Here is a 26,044-nt window from a genome sequence, read left to right as displayed (position 1 = left end):
ACACCCCACCAACAGCCAGCCGAGCCCGGAAGGCAACAGCAACCTCCACACGAAGAAGCAGGCGCAAGGATGCAAAGAGGTGCATGCAGAGAGCACCGCCACACTGCCTGCAGAGCAGCAGGAAAACAAATCGCAGTACAGTACATCGCGAGAGATGACAGTGCACTGAGAGAACCATGAGAGGCCGCAGGTGAAGAGGCATCCAGCACCACGGCAGCAACGCAAGAGAGGAGGACACAAAGCAGCCACAGAGGACAGGACCCAAGAAAAAGAGACCCGCCTAGAAAAGCATGAAGCCCTGAGACCCCGTCCCCCTACGGGAAATGGGGGGGGGGACGCTGAAAAAGCGTCCGGCTGCCCAAAAACTTCCCCAGGGAGCTGAACACCCAGCAGGAAACAGAGCCGAAAAACCCCACCCGCTAAGCAGGGCGCATTGGGAACGGCAGCGAGAGGAACGGCCGCTAGAGCAGGCCGAGGAGGTCCAAAAACTACCCCAGGGAGCTGAGCACCCAGCAGGAAACACAGCCGAAAAACCCCGCCCGCTAAGCAGGGCGCATCGGGAACGGCAACGAGAGGAACGGCCGCTAGAGCAGGCCGAGGAGGTCCAAAAACCTCCTCAGGGAGCTGAGCACCCAGCAGGAAACACAGCCAAAAAACCCCGCCCGCTAAGCAGGCCGAGGAGGCACAAAAACACAAGACGCTGCAACCAGGATTTAAAGGAAACCCAAACGGATTTCAAGCGCAACGCCTCAATACGTAAAAGCAACAAATGAGGCCAAAACAGGTGGGACACAGATAGAACCATTACACACTACATGTGAACGACACAACTGCTCTCTGCATGCGAAGCACTGTGCCGTACAGTAACTGCCCGTGCTCACACCAGAATCGAACCCATGAACATGGGAACAAGCACCACTAGATCACGTAACAGATCACTCCAGTGCCCAAAAGCAAGCAGCAGCCAAAAAAAGGAGGCACAGCCGGCCGCTAGAGCGGACCGAGCAAGCGAGAGGCCCCCCCCCACAAACATACATGAAGGCGGAGCCACAAAGAGCAGGGATCGAACCTCCGGTAGTCACACAAGCAATAAAAAGGAAAAAAGGCGGCCGCTAAAGCAGGCCGCCACAATAACAACAAAAAAGAGATAAACTTACCCCCAAACAGCTCCTGCTAGGACATCAGTAGACTGCGAACGCAGAAAAAAAAGAACAGGAAGTTTCTCTGCCGCTCCTCCCCCTTTATTGTGGAGAAGTGTGGCTCACTCGTTAGAGGAGGCAGACCTGGAAGCAGAGGTCAGCCCGGGACCAGGGTTCAATGCCCGGCTCGGCGGGGTCTTGAGTCCTAAAAAAATGTCCATGGACTCGACAATTCTCGCTCCGGTGCCTACTCGATTCACGGGTTCACACTCTGCGACTCTGGGCAATAGCTTGCTTAATCTCCACAATGGCCCCTCGCGGCGGGATGCCTGGCTTTCACCTTGCGGATACCCTGCCGGGGTTATCTCACAGGGGAATACCAGGACGGGTTCCCTAAGCAAGCGCTTAGAAACCGCTCAGTGATTTGCGCTATATAAATTCCTGTACATTTACATTTACATTTATTGTCACATGATGGTGACGCCATACTGGGGGAGGGGCAAAAAGCTCTGCTAGGTACTAGGTTTCTGTGGAGCAGACTAGCTGCTCACTTGTAAGGAATGGGACGGGGAGACAGGACGAGGAGGTAATGAAATAAACAACATTATGTAAGCTGTGTGCGTTTTTTAAATGAACTCGGCAAAGCATCTGAATACGCCAAGTGTATGTTTCATTACAGCAATCTGACTCGCTGTAACATTGGCGCGCATTTCGATACACTCAAGCTAGTAACTCGGCCTGAAGCAAATTTAGCACCTTCATTATTAATGGAGGATGTGGCATAAGGGTTGCTGACTTTGGCAATGGCTGAAGCAGGTTCGAGTCTGATTTGGCTCAATCAACATCCATTGATTCTGGGCAAATCACTTAATCTCCCCATGCCCACCAAAAATGAACGTGTCCTTGTGTAACGTTACTGGTGCTCAGGTGAAGCCAGGGCTTTAAGTGGGGCGGGTCTTGCCGGTGCTCAGCACCGGCAGTTCTAAAATGTAGGTGCCGAGATGGGTCCCTATCGGGCTGTCAAGTTTCACCCTCACCCTCCGTGAACAGATACATCTTAACTCTGCGGCAGTGTCACTGCTCACTGCCTTTAACATAACTTCTAAGAGACTCGTTATAGTTCTTTCACCGTCTCATAATTTGAAAATGGAAGCATTTTCAATATTATATATGCAACGAAGCCATAGTTTCTGCTTATTTATCTTATGCAGCTAACAACCATTGGCAAAGCCAGTAGTGTTGGCTTGTTGTAGGATAGTGTTACTTGCTGTAGTATATATATCTGGATGCAAGGACAGAAACAGCCATGCCCTTAATTACACCGGCCACGCCCCAGAGACCCTCCTCAGTTTTTTCACCCAACTTAAAGCACTGTGTAAAGCTCTCCAACACTTTCGGGTCGAGTTCAAGCTATATAAAACTGAGAAAAAAAATAATAATTGTGCATATACACTGCTTGCTGACAAGGCCTGGCTTCTAAGTGCTGTAGTAGCAGATGCCGCATGTGAGATGCGGCTATTTACACAAATCATTTGTACTGCGGAAGTGAAAGGTTGAGCTAGCCGTGGCAGAGCCCGAGGCCTGTAATATAAACGCACAGCACTGCAGCATGTGCACTAACCCTCTGAACGTCCTTACTCCATGTCAGTATGTTAGTATGGGGGCTAAAAAAAAAAACAACGTCAGATTGTGTCACCTCCTCGCTGGGAGACAACGGCGCACCCTCAATGCAGTTTTATCAATTAGAAGTAGTATTATCAGAAAACTAGAACAAAACTTGTATAAGAATTATTTCGATATACTTTTTTCATTATTAGAAGTCTCGTATGTCCGGTGAAACACGTAGAGAGCAGCATAAGCAGAGCTGGCACTGGGTCAGAACTGCCCACGCGCCCTTCCGGCGAGTGGGGCGCGTGAGCCGGGGCTCAGGCGGAGCGCGAGCGCCTGCACCTGTCTTCAGTGCTGCCGGAGTGGAGGAGTTCACCCCTAGGCGGTGCTGTGTGCACAGGCACGCCGCCGCCCAAACCTGATCCTGCACGGTGTCCCGAGGCACCAGCGTCCTTTTAATTACATTGTCCTATAGCGCTGAACTACCCACAGGGTTTAGAAACGACTCCAATCGGCTTTGATTAAGTTAAAGCCATTTGCTTTGCTAATGGTATTGTATAGCAAAGCAAATGGCTAAAGGCGAGACCTATTGCATTTTTAATGCTTGTGTTTGGTTGATCTGTTTTTTACCCCTTATATCCCTCCCTGACTTATATACTGTAAAGCCCTCTGACACCCCCCCGGTGGTCATGTTCGATCTATAGAAAACTTTTTAAATAAAATAAGATAAAGGAAATCTACCAAAGCAGTATCATCTAGAAGATAGACACTCCAAAGGAAGCAGCATCACCTTCAATCACAGTGTGATAGCTCAGGAGGATAAGTGCTTGATGGCAGGGACATGCAACCAAACCCTCTCCCCCCTCCCATCACCCCAGAACCCACTTCTAAGTCGTTACTACACCAACACATACACCCAACATTTCATTTTAGACGCAGTAAAAGGGAGATATAAAAAAAATGGTAGATTGTCTTTCTCCCATTGACTTCTATTGAAGCAGAGACAATTTGAGGCTGGAGACAGCCAAAATAAAGCCATTTTTTTGCTTTTAAATTTGTACAAAGAAAGCAATGACTGAAAGAGGGAAGAAATGGGGGTAAAAAAGGGAAACAGCGATAGAAAGGGGGAATAATTAAAGAAACTGAGCTGGACAGAGAAGCATGTCGAGAAAGTGAGAAAAAGAGAGTGGGAGACAAACAGAAAGAGGGAGGTAGATAAACAGAGGTAGAAAGTGAGCCAGCGCAAAAACAAAAAGAAAGTAAGAGAAAGAAACGCACAGAGAGACACTAGGCGACAGGTAGAGAAAAACAGAAAGGGTGAGCGAGAGAAAGAGCAAAAGACAAGTGGGGTAAACAAAGAGAGGAATGAGCAAGAAAGGGAAACAGAGATAAAGAGAAAACGAAAGAGAACATGAATTGAACGAGGGAAAGAGAGAGTGATACATAGCGAAATAGAGAAAGAATCAGAGTGAGTGAGAAAGGGACATGATTAGCAGTGAAATCTAAACAGAGAGGTAAAGAGAAAGAAACCAAGGTAGAGAAAATGAGTGTCTAAGAGAGAACAACTGAGCGTCAGATGAAAAAGAGAGAAACTGAAAACGGATGAGATACAGTGTCAAAGAAAGAAACTGAACAAGGGAGGAGAAACAGAGATGAAGGAGGGGTGAGAATGAGTAGAGAAAAGGAGGGAAACTTGGAATGAGAGGGAGAGAAGCAAGCTGCGATCAAGAAATAGTTCTGCTGTAGAGTCTGTGTACGAAATATGACCTGAGAGATAGCTCTGCTGGCTGCGCAGGTCCCAACATAGCTCTGCTATCTGTGTCGGTGAAGTGATATGAAGGATACCGCTGCTGTCTGAACCTTTGGAGAGGCATATGAACTTAGTCTAACGGTGACCACATTTTGAAACCCAACAATCAAGACATTTAGCTAACATAGAGGAAGGACTTCAATTTTACATCAGCCATGGGGCACAGAATGATTCAACTACTTACCGGTAATCTTCACTGCACAGTGTTCGTAGTCCTCTTCTTCCCAGTCCTTCCAGATTGAGGCGGAGATGCCTCAATCTATAAGCACTGGGACAAGGGGAACAGAGATGAGGGTATAATGACTTGAATGCAAAAAGAACAATTGATAGAATTCAGAACAATGTCATACATTCCCCCCAGTTCAGAGATCTGGGCCTAAATCCATCATTTTTGCTCCCCATGCCACTCCAGTTTGAACCCAGCATATGCAAATCAGTCTTGACCATGTGCCTCATAGGGACAGACCAGCCCGAAATCCCAGGCCAGGTCCTCCCTGGACTGGAAATAAGAATCCAGTTATCAAGTACTTCCCCTTTATCTCACTGCTGCTGATGCATGCTTTTCTCCCTTTAGGACAGTTTCTCCTCCAGCGGTGTAGTGGCGGCTCTTGCGTTTGTCGCCTGCGGCAGCCGACTATAAGAGCGGGGGGGGGGCTGCTGATTCCTGCAACCGCCGCCACGTGATGACCACAGGTAAGTGTGCCCAGGGCGTACCGCCCCCGCACCCTCCCTTGCTACGCCACTGTTCTCCCCCATCTTTCTCTTCCTTCTTCTTCGTTTGTTTTTCCCTCTCTCACTCTATGTAAATGTGCTATGAGGAAAAATGATTGCCGGTCCACAAAAATGAGTGCTGTTAGGGGGCCATCGGCTCAAATTAGCATTGCACTGGGAGAGCTGGTGAAAAACAAGCATTGGCATAGCCAGTAGGTCTCACCCAGGCAGGAGCTATCCAATGTGTGTTAGCCATGCTGCACATCAGTGTGGCTACTGTTTAGCATGCTAAAAGTTAATGGCATAAAGGAGAGTGCTGTGGCATAGAGTGTTGTAGAGTGACATAGTGTAGAGTGTTGTGGCACAGAGTGTCATAGAGTGGCATGGCGTGAAGTGTCATGGAGGGAGTACAGTGTCTTAGAGTGGAAGGGCGTACATAGAGTGGAGTGGCATAGAGTGTCATAGAGTGGAGAGGCCTAAAGTAGAAAAGAGTAGACTGGACTGGAGTAAAGTAACATACATGAAGTGGTGTAGAGGGAGTTGAGTAGAGTGGCATAAACGGATTAGCTTGTTGTAGAGTGGAGTGGCATAGAGTGTAATGGTGTTAAGTAGTAGAGTAGAGAAGTGAGTCATAGGATAGAGTGGAGTAAAGTGTTATGGAATAGTGTAGAAGGAGTTGAGAAGAGGGTCACAGAGTGGAGTAGAGTGTCTAAAGTGGCATAGAGTGGCGTGTCCTAGATTGGAGTAGGGTGCCTTAGAGTGAAGTGGTGTAGAGTAGATTAGTGTAGAGTGCTTTGGGTTTGAGTAAAGTGCATCGTGCAGAGTGCAGTGGTCTAGAGTAAAGTGCAGTGGTGTAGATTACAATGGTGAAGAGTAGAATGGCACAGCATAGATTGCAGTGGCATAGAGTGCAGTTGTGCAGGGTAGAGTGGTGTGGTGCTGATTAGAGTAGAGAGGTATTTTGGCACACAGTGCAGCGGCATAGATCAGAGTGGCACAGAGTGGAGTGGTGTGGAAAACAGTGACTCAGGGTGAAGTTGTGTAGGGTGCAGTGAAGTGGAGAAGGTGGCTTCAAAGTAGAGGGAAGTGCCAGGGAGGGATGCAGGTTAGAGTTGAGTGGTGCAGGGTACAGTGCAGTAATACAGAGTAGAGTGCAGTGGCATACAGTAGAGTGGCATGGAATGCAGTGTCAGATTGCAGTGGTGAAGAGCAGATTAGAGTAGCGTAGAATGGATTTGCGTAGAGTGCAGTGGCACAGAGTGGAGTGAGCAGGGTAGAGCAGATTGGCATATATTGGAGTGGTGCATGGTAGATTAGAGTGGCAAGGGTAGATTGGAGTCACTCTGGGTAGTGTAGAGTGGTGGAGCGTGGAGCGCCATAGCATGGACTGGTGTAGAGTAGAGTGAAGTTGCGTAGAGTGAAGTGCAGAGTAGAGTACAGCGGCCTAGAGTGCAGTGGTGCAAAGTTCAGAGGCAGAAAGTGCAGTATTACAGAGTAGTGGCATAGAGTGCAGTGGTGTATGGTAGGGTATACTGGCATAGAGTGCACTGGGTAAACTGCAGTGGTGCAGAGTAGAGTGGTGTAGAGAGCAGTAGTGTAGAGTACGGTGGTGCAGAGTATAATAGAGTGGCGTAGATTGCAGTGATGCCAAGCAGATTGGTGTAGAGTGCATTGATTTTCAGTAAAGTGGTGTCGAGCGCACTGGGGTAGAGTGCAGTGATCAGAGTAGAGTGGCATAGAGTGCAGTTGCATGGTATAGCATAGTGCATACTAGAGTAGAGCGGCATAGAGTGGAGTGGTGCAGCGTAGATTTCAGTGGCATAGAGGAGGGTGGCGTAGAGGTCAGTGGCACAGAGTAGATTGTTTCAGAGTAGAGTGGAGTGGTACAGGGTAGAGTACAGTGACAGAGTGCAGTAGTGTGAGATGGATAGAGTACAGTGGTGTAGAGTGCAGTGTCCAGAGTAGATAAGAGTGGCATAGAGTGGATTGGTGTAGAGTGCACTGGCGTAGAGTGGAGTGGTGCAGAGTAGAGTGCATTGATGTAGAGTGGAGTGGCCCAGACTGGAGTGGTGTAGAGTGCAGTGGTGAAGAGTGCAGTGGTGCAGGGTAGAGTGGCACAGAGTGCATCGGCATAGAGTAGAGTGGTGCAGAGTAGAGTGGATTGGCATTAGGTGGAGTGTGTATGGTATGGTAGCACACTGTCCTTACAGACAACACATCTTCAATTATATATATATAAAATATATAATTTATAGAGTGCACAGCTACCTCCAACGGAGGTGTCCCGGCACTGGGTTGCAGAATCAAAGTGAGAAGAAACAAGGAGAAGAACTACAGGAGGTTAAAGAGCCAGGTTTTTAGAGCTCTTACATCTGCACAGACATACAGTTTTACTAATAAAACTATACAGCGCACAAACAAAAATGAATGGAAATGTTATCCTCCAGTGTATTGATTTGTTTTGATCTTATTAAAATATTTGTTTCAATCACACTCCAGAATTACTAAAAAGATGCTTCCTTTGTGCTTTCCTAATTATGATAATATTCTTAAATATCTGTAAAGTTAATTTACAGACATTTACATTTTGTTGTGTGCTCGAAAAATATAACATTCTACAGCATCCCTCCAGCATTCCATTCCCCCAGGAGCCGGAATTATTGTCACATCCATCCTCTCACTTTGAGTTCAGAGAGAGGTAAACATCAAACTCCTCGGACAACAGACCTCCATCTTTAAATGCACAGCAAATGTGCGGAGATAAGAACAAGATTTAAAGGCATATTTACAAAAATCGGATACTGTCGAAAGGATGCAGTAAACAAGGTATGCTCACCGGGTTGGGGGACCGAACTCAAGCTGGACAGCCAAAAACAAATAAATCCAGCAGCAAATAGAAAACCAGGTGTATTTAGCAAACGAGACACCTGCGCTGTCTGTTCCGCTTCGACCTAACCAGGACTCACTCGGCAAATCCCGGATGTTCTGTCTCCTTACCTTAGACTATTTTGTGTACGACTAGTAACTTGACAGAGGCCTGAGCCTGAGAGATCGGGAAGTGGCTCTGTTCTCGATGCGTGACCTGGTACGCTTTTTTTATAACTTGCATACGCAACGTTTTCCTCCTGTAATGTACCTTTGGTACCTCTTGTATTTTGTTTTCTCACAATTGTCACTTTTGACTCATGTAACTTAACGTTTGCTTTTGTAATTTGTTCACTTGTAATTATCTCCTCGTGTATCATTACTGTTCCTATTGTGAAGCGCTCTGACACCTTCGGGTAAAGTCCGCGCTATATAAAAAAGCATAAAATAAATAAAAATAAAATAAAGCCCCAGAGACGGACTATTGTAGTCTGTTGTGAGCGGTAAGAACTATTGTCTCACGTTGTGTCATGCCACCAGACACCCCTGCTGGGGAGGGGGCGGGGAGATTGAGGCTAATACGCCATCTGTAAGATAAAGAGCAACATATGTATTTATTTAATTATTTATTGATAAAGAGTATCGTGGGGGCAGGAGGCTCCCGCTCTCTTTAATTCATGGTTTCTCGTTAGCAAATTAAGCCTGCCGCATAAATCTTGGTCCTCCCTCCCGCAGCATAATTCCAGTAGCCCTGACTGTCTCTCAGATCAGCCTTTACTGTACCAGGCACCAGAGAGCTACCCATCCCGGAGGTCACATACCCCTTCGCAGACTCACAAGTGCCCTGTCCAGGCGCATGACGAAACCCTATACCCTTCAGGGCGGCCCCAGGGTCTGTGAATACCTGAGACTACATTCTGCGGCCCTGCTGTCAGACAGGTCTGACATTCACTAGACCTGCTTCACCGGTGTGTATTCCTACACCCAGGCCGTCCCGACACCTACCCTCCGCCCCACGTCACTCAACTATAACAAACACAATGTTCAGAACTGCCCTAGGGCAGCAATGCGAGAGTGGAGGGTGTGGCGCCCCGCCCTCCTCGCCACCCTCAGCGGGTGTCCGCCCGCTTAAAAAGCATCGCAGAGAGAGCCTCCGTCCAAAGGAGACCGCTAGAGAGAGGCAACACCTGGACTGACGGGGAGACCTGCGCAGTGGGGACACCTGAATCCCCTGGAGCGCCTTCCCCCACTTGAACCACACCACTAACCTCGAAACGCACGAGAAGTAAGTAAATCTATTGCTTTCACCCGTTCGTCGTCCTTCCGAGCATCTTTCTTCTTTCTACTAGCATCTTCTCCTTTCCATCCACACATCCACTAGCCATACTTTCACCCTTTCATATATAGCTATAGTATATCCTTCATGCTATTACCCATCAATATGTCTATGCATCCATATTTTCACTTACCCATCCATTCACTACTTCAATTATCGATCGTTTCAATCTGCTCTCTATCCTTTCGTCCTTACAGTCATTAATTCTCTCACCCTTCCTTTAATATATTCTTGCTTATTCTTTTCACGTTTCCTTGCTTTATCCTCCTGTTCTTTTAGTCTGACAGTCTTAAGACTCTCAAATGTATCTTTCCTTCCCTTACTCTTTTGCTCACTCTTTCTCTATAAATTACTAACAGGGTTGGATTGGGATTGAAAATCGGCCCGGGCACGCAAAAAAAAAATCGGCCCATATTTGAATAATGCCTTACCTCAAATGACTGCTTCGGCGTGATTTTATAATCTTGTAATCCTATAAAAAAAGAAAAGCGACGGGGAGGGAGTGCGGGGGGCTAATGGGGGTAAAAAAAAATGTACACGTCAGTTTACACTGCTGAAATACACCTGGAAACAAGTGAGGCCACTTCTGCTCAGGCTCCTGCCCCCACTCAGTATGCACACGTTAATGGGCCAGCCAGCGAGACTAAGGGAGTGATACCTCTGCCTGTTGCTAAACTGGAGGTAACGAGCACCCATCTGCCTATAGAAAGGTCACCCAGACACCCACTGGGCCGCTGGCTGTTCAAACAATAGAGACAGCGCCCAAATCGGCCCCCAGACTGCTCAAAAAAGCAGCCCACAGTAGGGACTTAGACACCGGCCCCTCAGTCATTGCCCGAATGCCCGCGTTACCAATCCGATGCTGGTTACTAACCCTGGGTGTAGTTTGCGTAGTAGCGCTACGGGTAGCTACGCGAAGTGCACTTCGCACTACGCAAGTTACGCAAACTGCGAAGTGCACTGTGCAAAATGATGTTCGCACTGATTGTATTGCCGGATGCTTCTCCGCACTGTGCAATTATTACAAACTGTATCTTGAACAGTGCAAGCGGTCGTTTTCTGCTGCTAGAGTAGATTTGTACTCGAGCTGCAGCTTTCTCAACGTGGAATGGTAGTTTCCAGGGCCGGACTTGGAACCACAACCGGCCCTGGCAAAGTGCTCGGCCGGCCCCTCCTCCCCACTGGGGGGAGAGGGGTTGGAGGTGCCACCGAGCTCTTTGCCGGGGCTGCTTTTCGGATGATTTTGTTACAGGGCCGATTTTACATCTATGCTGCAAAACGGCCCTGTAACAAAAACGGCCCCCAGGGACCCAAAACCGGCTCCCACCCGTGCGGCGCACCGGGGGATTGCCCGGTGCCCGCTATGGCCTGTTCGGGGCTGGTAGTTTCTCATCGCGAGCGGTCGTGAGCATACGAGACCACTCGCAATGAGAAACCTGACCTCCCCGTGTTGAGAATCTCGCCGGGTGGTTTATTTTCCACGCTCGCGATCGGCAACTTGAAGTTGCTGATCGTGAACGAGGAAAAAGTCTCGCCGGGATGTTATTTTGCTCGCGGTCGCCAACTTGATGTTGAGGGCCGCGAGCAAGCAAAGAATGCCCGCTGCGCTACGCATTTTTGCACTGTGCTACGTGCAATTTGCATAGCGTGTAATTGCGCAAACTACGCAAACTACACGAGCGTTGTGTAGCCCTACATCCATGGTTATAAATTACCCCACTGTGAGCAACACCTGAGCAGAGGGGACACCTGCTTGCACGATTTCGGCTTCCTTCACGCTGTCACCCAGTGAGGAGCCGAAATCACACTGTGGCTGGATTTCCAGCTCGTCTTTTGAGGCTGCAAGCAGTCAATGCCCATTAAGGGATGTAAAAATACCCTATGGTGTCACTAGCAGCCTCAACAACCTTTTGATATCGTTGTGTTTGGTGGAAGGAGGGTTTCATGGGGACTGGGCAGGTACACAGTCAAAATATCGAGTTGTAAATATCGACCTACCAAAATATCGTGTTTGAAATTTCGAAGGTCATGAATATCGATGTCAAGAATATCGTTGGACAGAATATCGATCCTAAGGTAAGTAATATCAAATTTATTTATATCAATGTAAGTAATATCGAAGTTAGTAATATCGATAGCATATATATCGATGTAACTAATTTCGATGTCACTAATATCGATGTAACTAATTTCGATGTCACTAATATCGATATTAGTATTATTTTTATGTTTTTTATTATGTATGTGTTATATGTATTTGTTAAGTATTTAAATTAATTTATATTATATGTGTATTTTTTTTTATATATTAATAAATTAATTTTTAAGTAAATTATATGTTTTAGTACCGGAGCGGGTTGTGGGTTTATAGGGGAATAGGGTGGGAAGTAATTTAATTGTAAATAATTAATGATATTTTTATGTGTAATACATTTTTATTTTAATTATTAATTGGCAATTAATTATTTTAATTGATAAATTAATGATTTAATTGGTATTTAATGTGAATTTTTATTAAATGTTATGTTTTAGTACCGGAGCGGGTTGTGGGTTTATAGGGGAATAGGGTGGGAAGTAATTTAATTGTAAATAATTAATGATTTATTTATGTGTAAATAATTTTTAATTTAAATATTAATTGGCAATTAATTATAATAATTGATAAATTAATTATTTAATTGGTAATTAATGTTAATTTTTATTAAATGTAATTTTTTAGTATCAGAGCGGGTTGTGGGTTTATAGGGGAATAGGGTGGGAAGTGATTTTATTGTAATTAATTAATTAATTTTATGTAAAAATAAATTAGTAATTATTCATTAATTGGCAATTAACTATTGTAATTGATAAATTAATTTATTAATTGGTAATTAATATTAATTTTTATTAAATGTTATGTTTCAGTACCAGAGTGGGTTATGGGTTTATTGGGGAATAGGGTGGGAAGTAATTTAATTGTAAATAATTAATTTATTTGATGTATAATGTATTTTGTAATTATTTATTAATTGGAAATTAATTATTTTAATTGATAAATTAATTATTTAATTGGTAATTATTGTTAATTTTTATTAAATGTGATGTTTTAGTATTGGAGCGTGTTGTTGTTTTCTAGGGGTATTGGGTGGGAAGTGATTTCATTGTAAATATTTAATTATTTAAACAATTTGTTTACTGATAATTAATGTATTAATTAATTATTAAATGGCAAATAATTATTTTTAAACATAATAAATTTATTTAATTGGGAATTAATATTTTTAAATCGTAATTATTTTTTAATAACTAGAAAAAATCATTAATTAATTGGTAAACTTTTTTACAATTTTTTTATATATTGTATATTGTTTCTTAAATTTTATTTGTAAAATAAATTGAATTTTTATTTTTATGATAAATAGTTATTTTTATTATTTTCATTATTTGGTGAGTAATATTTAATTATTATTATTTAATGGTGTTTGTTGTTAATTTATTGTCAGTTAATTTTTTAAAATATCATTGGTTTTATTAATTAGTAATTGTATTTTATTGATGTTGATGTATTTAAAAAATTATTTATACATTATTTCAAATATAAGAATAATTTATAAGTATGTTAAAATAAAATTCTACGCTATTAAACGTTTTCCCTGGTGTTGCACCCTCTGGAGTGGGAATAGTAATTTTTACCCACCCGCTATCCAACGTTTTCCCTACTGTTGCACTCTCTGGAGTGTAAATAGTAATTTTTCCCCCTACCCTATCCAAATGTTTCCCTACTGTTGCACTCTTTGGAGTTGGAATAGTAATTTTACCCCTATGCTATCCAACGCTTTCCCTACTGTTGCACTCACTGGTGTGAAAATAGTAATTTTTACCCACCCGCTATCCAACGCTTTCCCTACTGTTGCACTCTCTGGAGTGGGAATAGTAATTTTTACCCACCCGCTATCCAACGCTTTCCCTACTGTTGCACTCTATGGAGTGGGAATACTAATTTTTCCCCCTACGCTATCCAACTCTTTCCCTACTGTTGCATTCATTGGAGTTGGGATAGTAATTTTTACCTGTACGCTATCAACCGCTTTCCCTACTGTTGCACTTACTGGAGTGGGAATAGTAATTTTTACCCACCCGCTATCCAACGTTTTCCCTACAGTTGCACCGACTGGAGTGGGAATAGTAATTTTTACCCACTTGCTATCCAACGTTTTCCCTACTTTTGCACTCACTGGAGTGGGAATAGTAATTTTTACCCACCCGCTATCCAACGCTTTCCCTACTGTTGCACTCTTTGGAGTGGGAATAGTAATTTTTACCCACCCGCTATCCAACGCTTTCCATACTGTTGCACTCTCTGGAGTGGGAATAGTAATTTCCCCCCTACGCTATCCAACTCTTTCCTCTCTGTTGCACTCTTTGGAGTTGGAATAGTAATTTTACCCCTACGCTATCCAACGCTTTCCCTACTGTTGCACCCACTGGAGTGGGAATAGTAATTTTTACCCACCCGCTATCCAACGCTTTCCCTACTGTTGCACTCTTTGGAGTGGGAATAGTAATTTTTCCCCCTACGCTATGCAACTCTTTCCCTACTGTTCCACTCTTTGGAGTTGGAATAGTAATTTTATCCCTACGCTATCCAACGCTTTCACTACTGTTGCACTCTTTGGAGTTGGAATAGTAATTTTTACCCTCCCGCTATCCAACGCTTTCCCTACTGTTGCACTCTCTGGAGTTGGAATAGTAATTTTTACCCGTACGCTATCCAACGCTTTCCCTACTGTTGCACTCTCTGGAGTGGGAATAGTAATTTTTACCCACCCGCTATCCAACGCTTTCCCTACTGTTGCACTCACTGGAGTGGGAATAGTAATTTTTACCCACCCGCTATCCAACGCTTTACCTATTGTTGCACTCTCTGGAGTGGGAATAGTAATTTTTCACCCTATGCTATCCAACTGTTTCCCTACTGTTGCACTCTTTGGAGTTGAAATAGTAATTTTACCCCTATGCTATCCAAAGATTTCCCTACTGTTGCACCCTCTGGAGTTGGAATAGTAATTTTTACCAGTACCATATCCAACGCTTTCCCTATTGTTGCACTCACTGGAGTGGGAATAGTAATTTTTACCCACCCGCTATCCAACGCTTTCCCTACTGTTGCAATCTCTGGAGTGGGAATAGTAATTTTTCCCCCTACGCTATCCAATGCTTTCCATACTATTGCAGTTACTGGAGTGGGAATAGTAATTTTTACCCACCTGCTATCCAACGCTTTCCCTACTGTTGCACCCTTTGGAGTTTGAATAATAATTTTTACCCTTACGCTATCCAATATTATTTATATTTATTTATGTATTTAATATGTTACATAATGTATTTAATTAATTTAAAAAATATTGAAAGTATATTTAATTGTTGTTATTTATTAAATATAATTATTTATTATTATTTATGTTATTATTTTATGAGTGTTGATGTATTTTTAATTTATAGTATTTGTTAATATTTTTAAATAATTTAATAAATATATATATCTTAATTAAGTATATATTATATATTGTATGTTTAATTTTAATTAAATGTTTAATATTAAATATGTATTATTTATTAATTTTAAACATTATAATACATTTTTAAATAAGTTTAAATTATATATAAGTATTATTTATTTAATTAAAAAAAAATGTTACTTGAAAAAAATCGATATTTTTAATTACGATATTTTTAACATCGATATTTTATTTTCGATATTTTTGTACTTACCATGTTGTAGATAGGGTGTCGATATACTTGCCTTCGATATTCCAGCACCGATATTTTGTCTGTCGATATTTGCATTCTCGATATTCTGTCATAGATTCGACTGGGCAGGGCTTTAAGTGGGATGAAAAAACTGAGGGGGGCTCTCAAAGGGGCGTGGTCAATGTAATTAAGGGCGTGGCCTAAAACACATAAGCTAAAAATCTGTCCTTAGCATAGTGTGCCGCCTGACTTGTATTTCGCGGTTTGTCATTGCATCCAGATATATGATACAACAAGTAACATCATACCTACAACAAGGCAGGAATATTGGCTTTGTCAATGGTTGTTAGCTGCACAAGACAAATAAGCAGCAACTATGGCTTGTTGTGTATATTATTGAAAAAACTTCCTCTTAAAGCCCTGCTGACACCACAACGATGTTGCTGCTCCTGAGTTTAAAAACGAGAAGGGAAATCCAGAGAGAAAATGACTCTCTTTAAAGGATTTCACTTCTCCTACAACGCTTACCAAGCATTTGCAGTGCAATAGGTTTCGCATTTACACAAGTTTGAGCTATTGGCATTGTAAATGACAATGCCTTTTATTTATGTTTTGGTTTTTAAAACATAAATAAAACGCATTGTCATGTACAATGCCAGGAGTTTAAACTTGCGTAAATGCGAGACCTATTGCATTGCAAATGCTTGTTGTTCAGAGCAGGCCACTAGACTTTACTTCAAACACACCAAAGGTGATGGGAGGAATGCTTGCAATAAGACTAACCACTGGCAATAATTCAGGGTAGCATTGAATGCATAATTCTTTTGTCCAACACGCCTCCTCAGTTTGGACCAAGCCTTATGCAAATCAGTCTTCACCCTGCCGTTCATGGGAACAGTCCAGCCCGAACTGCTAGGCCAGGAGCACAAGGAACCCAGGACTGGGTTTGCCCCAATTGGGGCTCTTCATCCCGGTGTCATATTTAGTTTCGGCGTGATGCTGTCTGAAGAAAGGCCGTCCATGCTTCAGTCAGAAAGTTGGCTCTGTAGCCCATGTTCACAGGTCAGCAGGGGGTTGATGCAAAGGCGCATGCACCCTATTGGGCAAATCCATTACTGATTACTCTAGCAGTCCGCCCTAAAGCGCAAAGCACAAAAGCAAGGACCAAACTGCGCAACAACAAAAAACCACATACCAGAGCGTGCGCCATGTCAAACATGGCAGCTTACGCCCACATAGCCTCAGAATGGCAGATAAATCGTTATAAAAGTGTATTTCACCACCTTCAGAGCATGAGCACAGAGAAATGTCCTGCTCATGCTCCTGAATGCTGTAGGGGCATACAGTGCTCACAGTTTTTGACAGCTGTAAGAGCGGAAACCCTGTAAGGCGAATTACATAGCGCCTCTCATGCGGAAGAGCTGGGGGTGGAGGACTGGAAAGTAAAGAAGGACAAATGCGCTCCGATCGAATGATAATTTAGGAATATGGTGTGCATGAGACTTGAGTTACAACCTCGTGCGATCATCAAGCTTAAGGCTGCAACAGTTTAGAACTACCTGTATGTTGTACTATACACCGGAAAGAATTTCCAAATGGTCCCTTAACAACATCTCTTGTGAACGCACTAAATGTCCTAAGTGCCAAGCTGTTGCAGCAGATTTGGTTCACATGCTGTTCTCTTGTCCTGTCTTAAAAGAATTCTGGGTCGAATTACAGAAAGTTTTCTAAATTAAGGCGATTTCCTTACCATCTATTACTGCTTTAACAGTACTACTGGATAGACAGCCTCTATCTGTGACCCGGCCTGCATTAGTTACGATTGTTCTTTCCTGTGCTAAACTAACTTTAGCTAGAGCCTAAATTTCTCCAAAGCCCTCTAACATTGGAGACTGGTGGCTATAAGTAAATGAAATTCACTCCATGGAGTTTGCTTTGGCTAAACTCAGAGGGGTTCGGTCAATAAGAAAATGTAGAAACATTTGGGGTAACTTTATTTAATGAACTTTCTTTTTGTAATGGGTCACCAATCAATAATAATACTCGCAACATTTCTGTTGGTTTGTTTTGCTTCTAATAATTTGAATAACCTTTTTCTTTACCTGTGTACTAAGCGGAATATGAAAAATTTGCTATGGAAATTATTGATTTTTACTTTGTAAAATTTTGGCTTTTTGTATTCTATGGCATGTTCTCCTCATCAGTTTGTCAATAAATAAAAATATTTTTTTTTTAAAAGAGACTTGAGCGTTTCCAAAGCTAAGACACCAAGCAGTTCAGTGACCCCAATAATAAAGGGCAGCATGTCATAACTCCTGGCTGCCCAATGCTGGTAGGCCTTACTAAGTTTATCCAATCACATACAGCATTATTGCTTGATGTAGTGAAATCTTTGCCCCTAGTCCATGGCCATGGAATAACCCCTGAACCAATACACAGCAGAGCGTTTACTGGCCCCGTCACTGCAGTGCCTGCTATTGTTCTCTTGCTGATTTGCACCGCCCTCCAGGCGCAAGCCAACCTGATCCGGTAGCACGGATCCATTCCGTGCTTTCCAGCTTCCTGTGCAATGCAAGTTGGAGCTGCAGAATGTACCGAGGAGATGGAACCATGTCTCGATTTCTGTTAGGGGTAAATGGGAGTAAAATACAGTACAGTAGACATGGATACACGCCATACAAATACACGTACGGTACTTGGACCCGGTCTCAATCTTGCACGCACCTCCCCGGGACGCACATAGTGACCACGGATCCCGAGGGTGTAGGGGCACGCGCTGATCCTGCCCTCACCCAGTGGTACGCGTCACTCCGACGAACTGCGCATCACGCTTCGGCTCCTCATCAGGGTTATGAGGTGCTATACAAATTTTACACTATTGGAATGCGTCTTGCATTTCTTTCGTTCGTTATGTGGCTTTTATAGCAATGTCAGTCACACACAGTACGTGTACCCGCAGGTTACCTCACTGTAATTCTGTGACCACATTTCTAAAAGTTGGAATACGCTCCAGCGATACTCTTCACACCTCGCAGCCCTGGTCCCTCCCCCTACAGCGTGCAGGTAATCCAGAGAATCCACCTTTTCTGTCATGCGATGTAAAAGATGGTTTCCCTCCGCTCCAAGGGACTGTTTGCTAATTTACCTGAACAAAGGTAGGCGTTAGGCCTATTGTTTGCTTTTCAACACTGCACGTACTGCGCTGAACAAGCACAAATCCTCAGGATCTGTAGCCTGGCAGTTGCATAGATGACGACCTGGTTGACCCGACCCTGCTAAGGAGGGCCTCAGGGGGAACGGCCATTTATTTCTTTGTCTTAGGTGTTTTGGGAGGCGTCGACGTACTGTGTTTTTTTCGGACACTTTACAGCACTATGACGCCCAGGATACACACATAATTCAGAGGCTGATTAAAGACGGCGGTGCTGTGTGTGGGGGACAAAGGGGCTTCCATCACTGGGTCCGCTGCAGGGAGAGTCGCCGAGGGATGAGTCCCTAAGCAAACAACATAGGCGCCGGTGCGCATTGCTGCGCACCAGTGACGTCAAAGCAGCTTCAGTTTAATGAAAAAAGTGCCTACACCGAGTAATGTAAGAGACAGGATAATCCCGCAAGCAAACGATCGAGTCCGGATGGGCTGGCCGAGAGGAGACATGGCGGTAACAAAGCAGCCTCGTTCACAATTATGACCCAGCGTTTAGCATAAATGGTGATGCCAGCCAATCAAAATGATGGGCGTGGCTTCAAGTCCCCTTCTGAAATGTTATCAATTACTATACGCCTCGCAGAGTGAGGAGCGCATGCAGGTTCCAACGCTAGGCAAGACCTAAGAAACTGCCAGTGCTCAGACCCAGTGTGACCTGGCCCACTTAAAGCCCTGGGGCTGGGGACAGGGGCAGAAGGCCTTCTTGGGGAGTTCGGGGAATAAGGCCCCGCCACCCTTCAAGGTTATACCCCCTCCTTACAATGCCGATTTTGTTCTCAAGTTGACAAGTCTGTTGCAGAGTGGTGGACACCTGCCCTGAAGGAAACCTGCACAGTGGGGAGCGCAATGTGAGTCACACCTGAACAGAGGGGACACAGCCCTAGACACCAGCACATTGGAGGGTGACTGTGCAGTGTCTGTCACCTACACAGTGGGGAGCACCTCAACACCAGAGCACTTGCTTGGAAGTTCTTCAAAACAAGTCCTGCAAGAGCTGTTGGGCCCGCGCGACCTTCCGCATCACCAGAAGGTGCCCCTGGGCACCACCGGAGCTACCAAGTCCAAACGGCACAGGTAAGTGCCCAGTATGCCTCCGCTGTAGATAATGGGAAGGAAAGACTGGTTGGGGGCACACGAATTTACCTTACAATAATGAATGCTGTGTGTTAGTGTTTCAGGCGCAGGGTATTTTTAGTTGGATTTTTTGGGGCCCTTTTTCAGATTCTTTTTTGTGCTTTGCGGACCTGTGGACCTTTGCTGTTGACCCGCTGCCGTGCTGAGGTGTGGGTGGAGATGCCCATTCTAGCGTCCTGTGTGCCTGTTGCCCTGGTGGGACTCGTGGTGTCAGGGGTGCACCTGACTGCCCTTGCTGCCGCTCGAGAGACCCAACTCAACACAGCTGCTGCTGCTGGGGGAGGCGCTGTCATTGCGCTTAAAGCGCCGCCTTCCCCCACGCAGCGAGGGACGCGCATGGGCGGTGCCGGGAGAAGCCCGGGACAAGGGCGGGCCGTCTGTGGTCATCAGGGGCCGGAAGAGGCTGGGCTGGGCCACCCCACTAAGAAGTTGGACTTGGTACTTTTCGTTAGTTTCGTGATATTATTTAATTTACTGACTATTGTTTTGTACATTGTGGCGAAAGCATGAATAAGATCAATACCCCCAAAAACAGATCCGTTGTAGGGACCTTGGACGCCTTTTTGTTAAGGGCAGAATCCGTTCTTAACCATGAAATTGCGCTCACTCAGCAAAGATTGTCCCTTGAACCCCCTCTCCAGCCCAGTAGACTCTCTCTGACACATACGATGCTGCCATCGAATGATGAGACCCCTTCTTTAATTGATGGTTCTCTAGGTCAGGTGAGACTCGATTCCCCTTTAAGTTCTAGTTTGGTATTATCACCCAGGCATAATAATGTAAGTCCACACGTAATAACCAGAGGGCAAAAGGCAAAATATAAACGCAATCATATAAGCAAGGAAGAACCCCCTGTAAATAAGCCTAAAGGGAAGGGTAATCCAAATCAACGTAAAGTGGTTGCAAATCCCCCTGGAAGGAAAGGAAAAAAGGGTATAAACGTAGCCAAGCCTAATGGCCACGCAGATAGTGTTCCCGACCAAAATAGTTTAGGTAAACCTGAAGAGGATGAGAACTTTTGGGGAAGAATGAAGACTTTGATGACGACACTCTTAGAGCCTATACACTTAAAAATTACTACTATAGAAACTCGGGTAGCTAATATGAGGAGAAGATGACTAAAATCTGTCAATCTATCCAGATGGCTCATACTAACATATTAGTTCACCCATCCCCCGATAAAATGATAGAAAGCCCTAAGGGTACGACTTCGGTTATGGATAAACCCCGGAAAACAGGGAGGCTAATACCATACTAGAATATATTAAACCAGCGTGTAACATCGGAACCAGTGAGGTAAACTCAAAAGGCCCAAATAGGGGAGGTAACGCTAATGGTAACACTAACTGTGAGATAGGCAGAGACCAACCTGGCCAAAGGGATGGCCCAAACAAACTTTCACTAACTTTAAATCTACCGCCAGAAGCCACGCCATATACAGTTGTTCTAGCTAATGTTCCAGTTTTACCCCCCAATGTTTTTGAACACTGGTCAACACTGAGGAATAAATCTCTTCATTTTCTAACCACTAGGACTGGATTTAAAAAGTCTCTGTTTTCTGAATTCAAAATAGCTAGAAGGGTTAGCTGGGTAGGTTCATTCCCTAAATCCTTAAATGGAGATTGTGTTATCTTAACTTTTAGGACCCCGCATTTTGTAAGTAACATCATTGAGGGGGGTTTCAATGGGATGGTTAACACCGAGGATATCAACATCTTACCTTTGGGCTTTTTTTATCGTCCCATGGATTCTGTAATGTACCCAGGCCCTCAACGTCTAGCTGAGAATTACTTGGGTCCTTGACGAGTAAGATATTGTATACCGACATCAAATCATTTTGATGTTTTGAGTGGCCTACAAACTAATGACTGACTGCAAATGGAGAACCCCGTAAATCTACCGAGTGAAGTAGCCCAACATAACCTTATGCCCAATCAGGGGGACCTTATGAGTGAGAGGGTGGAGGAGCCTAGGATTCCGGGGATTGAGAGTACCACCAAGGGGAAAGTGGTTCCCGAAGCTGGCTCTGAGTTAATGCACCCCAATGGTTCGTCACTGGAAGGTGTTAGCCCTCCTGTATCTGCTCTAACCCCTGCTGTATCCTTATTATGTCATGTCACCTCCTGGAACATTGCTGGAATTGAATCAAAAATTAATAATCTACTCTGGCAGGATTTTATTCAGTCCCAAGAACTGCTTTGTTTCCAGGAAACTTGGACTAAGGAAGCGGTCCATTTAAATGGGTATAAGACATATCACACCCCGGCAGTTGAGGCAGTGCGCGGGAGAGCTAAGGGAGGGCTGAGTGTTTACCTTTCCAATAATCTGAATTTAAAACTGGTTACAGAGCCCGTTAAAAAAGTTTACTTTCAACTTTTAGTACTTGATCTGGACTCTGTTACCTCTATTACCCTGGTTAATTTCTATAACAATATCCCCTCGGGTGAAGTATCAAATGTTATTAACATTATGTCTAAAGTTCTATCCTGCCTGGTTAAAAGTAGAAGGAAAGATGTGATGATTCTTTTGGCAGGCGATTTTAATTGTACTTTATGTACAAAGGCTGAAGATAACCGATGTGGAGTGTTATGGGAAGAGGGCTTGCGTCCATCTCATTTTAGTCATACTGCTCTGGGTGAACAACTAAATGAAGTACTTAACAATTTTGATCTTGGTTTTGCTAATGAATTATGTGTATTGCCATCTTCTCTCCCTCCAACATTTAATGGCAGGGGTTGCTGCTCTACTATTGATTATGTTCTTGCCACTAGTAATCACGCTCATAGAATTCATTCTTTCAAAGTCTCTAATAATTCACTAAGTGACCATTTTCCTCTCTGTCGGGCCATCTTACTGCCAACCAAGAACACTTTAAGGATTAATAAAAGAGACAGAGTTCGAGAGAACTTATCTATTGGTAGCACACATGGCTATTCTCTACGATGGGCCGTGGTTGAACCATCAGAAATACTTAAAACAGTAGTTGTTAATTGTAGTTCAGAGTTTGCGATATGCTTGGGTGAAGATACCGCCCCAGTAACTCTCCTTGCCTCTTTTTTAACAATTACAAGTACAATAAGGAACTCTCTTACTAGGCATTCTAAAAATAACAGATCACAGGGAGGATTGTTTGATTCTAAATGCACCCAAGCCTATGCACTCTTAAAGAAAGAACTACATAAAAATCTAAGAAGTATCACTGAGGTGAGGAGACTTAGGAATTTATATAAACTAGCAGTTAGAGACAGGAAGAACATGTTAAAACTAGAGGCCTGGGAAGCTCTGCATGTAGCATCTGTAAATAATGATAGTGCAGGCTTTTGGAAGGTCATTAGAACGCCTTTCCTAGCGGAAGAGACTGGCCCTAAAATAGAGATAGCCATTCCAGAAGCGGATTGGATTAGGCACTTTGCTCAGGTTTACGAGGGAGATGAATTATCACTTGCCCTTTGTCCCACTGTTGTCTATTCTAATTCAAGGAATTTGGCGTTTACCTTGGAGGGAGTTGAAAGGGCCCTCCATGCTAGCCAGGGTGGTAAAGCACCTGGCCCGGATGGTGTCCCCTTGGACATGTTCAAGGCAAGCATTTCTCTGTGGGGGCCTCTTTTGGTCCAGGTGCTTAATGCAAGCTGTAATACTGGATTTGTATCTACCTGGGGGGAGTCCATAATCGTGCCTATCTTCAAAAAAGGGGAAAGACAGGATCCGGGATGTTATAGACCTATCTCCCTCCTGGATTCTTTCACAAAGATAGCTGGGCGGATAATCGTGGAGCGTCTCCTGGAGTGGGCTGATGACAACTCCATTTTATCTGACTTACAATATGGATTCCGGGTGGGCCTAGGAATGGTAGAGCAAGGCTTAAATCTTTTAATGCTGGTGGGAAAGTACACAAGGGCTAAGAAAGGAAATCTGTTCCTAGCTTTTGTGGACCTCTCGGCCGCATTTGACTGCGTGGTCCACTCTAAACTATGGAGCTTGCTAGGACACTTAGGGGTTGATGTAAATATTATTTATTTTCTTAAACGTTTTTATAGCGACGTGTCAGCTCGTGTTCACTATGGCCTGCAGGGTAAACGCATGGCTGCAATCCCGATTAGGAGTGGAGTCAGGCAGGGATGTGTCCTGGCTCCATTCCTTTTTAATCTGTATATAAATGGTTTGGAGGCGGCCTTGTGCAAAGATAGCTTAGATTCCCCGTATGTATCCGGCCGCCCAATCCCGGTCCTTTTGTACGCAGATGATGCTGTGCTAATGTCTCGTACCCAAGTGGGTCTTCAGCGCGTAGTGGATAGTTTTACACTCTTCATGAAAGATCTTGGATTAAGGGTGAACTCTTCCAAAACATTCATTATGCGCTGTGGCAAGGGTTTTAAGATTAACAGGGCTGTTTTTATTGCAGGACAGAAGCTTGAGGCAACCAAGCAATTTTCTTATTTAGGCATATTATTTGCACAGAATGAGTCCTGGGCCCAAGCTGTAGCAGACAAGAAACTGGCGATGGCACGTTCTACTTCTGCCCTTATCAATTTTGCCAAAAAATTGGGTAAAAGACCTCCCGCCGAGATAATTAAAATCTATAAGTCAAAATGTGTATCTGCTGCTACTTATGGGAGTGGGTTATGGGGCTTTGCCGACTCTACACCCATTCAGGTAGTTGAAAACTCTTTCTTAAAATATATTTTAGCTGTTCCAAACAGTAGCTCAGGGTATATCTGCCATGCAGAATTAGGCCTTCCATTCATATCTGACTTAATTAAGCTTGAGCCAGTGCTACTATGGCACAGGCTGTGGACAAAAGAGGAAACAAAGCTGAATAGGGACATTCTGTCTGATATTTTGAAATTGGAAGGAGTAATGAGGATCCCCTGGCTGAGATATGTGTTTAAGTTTTGTAAGGATCTCGGTAAACCAGAGTATTTCTTAAATCCTCTTACTATCTCGGCTGTATCTAGAAAAGACCTGAGGAAAGAGGGCCTGACTCTGTTGGACACTCTAAGAATGTCAACAGAGATTTTAAAACCAACTGTCCTGCAACATCAATTGTTATTAACCACTTTTGATATTCAACCCTATTTGACCTTTGTTCACGGCAATTATGACAGATTTTTATTAACCTGTTTTAGGCTGGGGATCTTTCATAGATTGGTTAGTTTTCCAGCCATTAATGACTGGTCACGAGATCTCCAGCCTTGCCCTTGTGATGATGTATCTCCCCAAACCACCATACATGTTATTTTATTTTTGTAAATTTTATGCTATCGTTAGGCGCAGGATTTTGGTGCCCTTTTTTAAACAGATGGGACTGCGCCAATGTCGTCTAGCCTTGATTTGTTTGCAATATTTGGATAATGAAAGAGGCGTTGCAATAATCACAGTCCTTCTGAAAAAAGTGGTATATTGGAGAAAAACCATGGTCATGTAGTTGCACTTTATGTATAGTGATGATGAACTGAGTGGAAACCAGCTAATAATGAATTGTTGTACAAGTTTTTATATGTTTCTTTTTATTACATGGTGATTTTCTAATATGTAATGAAATGTGGTACATTTTTTAATTGTTACTTTTACGATTGCTATTTAACAATCGAATAAAGCTATTTTTGACTTGACTTGACTAGTTGGATTTCTGTTGTTGCCATTAGGTTGGTGAGCACAGGCCGGTGGCAGAGGCCACCACCTGCCTTCCAGACCTCCTGGTACCTAGAATGCTGGGTAACACACGTCACAACTCCTCCATCCCTCTCTCTCTCTCCTGTCTGTCTCACTCACTTAGGTCTGCTTTATTCCAAATCAATGGAAACATAAAAGAGCATAATGTGGTTCAAACATTATCAATGCTTTACTAGGGCAGTGCAAATTGATGAACAGCAAACAACTGGATGCCTGGTCCCAGGAGGATTATTGAAAGTGCTGCCCTGCAAGGAACACAGTGCTTGGTGTCGTGCTCCAGGATCGACAAGGTACTGGCCTTATTAAATAGGCCTAAGCAAGGTGAACGGGCAGATTAGTTAAGGGGCAATGAAACAGACTGACACTTGCTCTCTGGCTCGTGAGATGAACCACGCGCGGTTCCTCCCCATTTTATTCTCCCGCAGGCCACACCTGGCCCACAGATGTTGTGCACATCACATCCAGCCTGTCGGTCGGAGCACAGGACTGCTGACCTATTACATCCCTCCCCAACTCAGATCTTTGAAGTCAGTTCCTGAAATGCAGGAGCACCTGAACAGCAGTTTAGGGAGTTCAACAGGCAAAGTCCTGAAGGTGCTGACTGGGCCGAGGATTTGGTCTCAGACTGTAACAATGTGGTTGGCCTCAAATAGGCAGCTCATCTTTATGAGGCGGAGTTGGTGGCGGATCTTGAGGTGCTACCCATGAGTGAGCGGGACTCAAGGTCCAGGTGTCTTCATCTACTTGACATGGGGTACCTCTGTCAGAGTTCGGAGGGTTCTGAGGGATATTTCGTCACTCCCTTTTCTGGCGGTTACCATAGTGCGATTGTT

At 44.1% G+C, this 26,044-nt stretch overlaps 1 protein-coding gene across 2 annotated transcripts in view; it reads left to right on the top strand.

The window, feature by feature from the left end:
• Nucleotides 1-5,166: 5,166 nt before the first annotated feature.
• DHPS (deoxyhypusine synthase) overlaps nucleotides 5,167-26,044 on the top strand; it is a 352,040-nt gene continuing 331,162 nt past the window's right edge. The window contains exon 1 of one of the 2 annotated variants that reach the window (XM_078689208.1): nucleotides 5,167-5,250. The gene's annotated coding sequence lies outside the window, so the exon portion shown is untranslated. Of the gene's footprint in view, nucleotides 5,251-9,302; nucleotides 9,419-26,044 lie in introns of those variants that run through there. The other variant, XM_078689207.1, reaches the window with a different exon arrangement.

Source organism: Lissotriton helveticus, chromosome 1_1 (assembly GCF_964261635.1).
Source record: "Lissotriton helveticus chromosome 1_1, aLisHel1.1, whole genome shotgun sequence".
NCBI lineage: Eukaryota > Metazoa > Chordata > Amphibia > Caudata > Salamandridae > Lissotriton > Lissotriton helveticus.
This window is presented reverse-complemented; position numbering and strand designations above follow the sequence as displayed.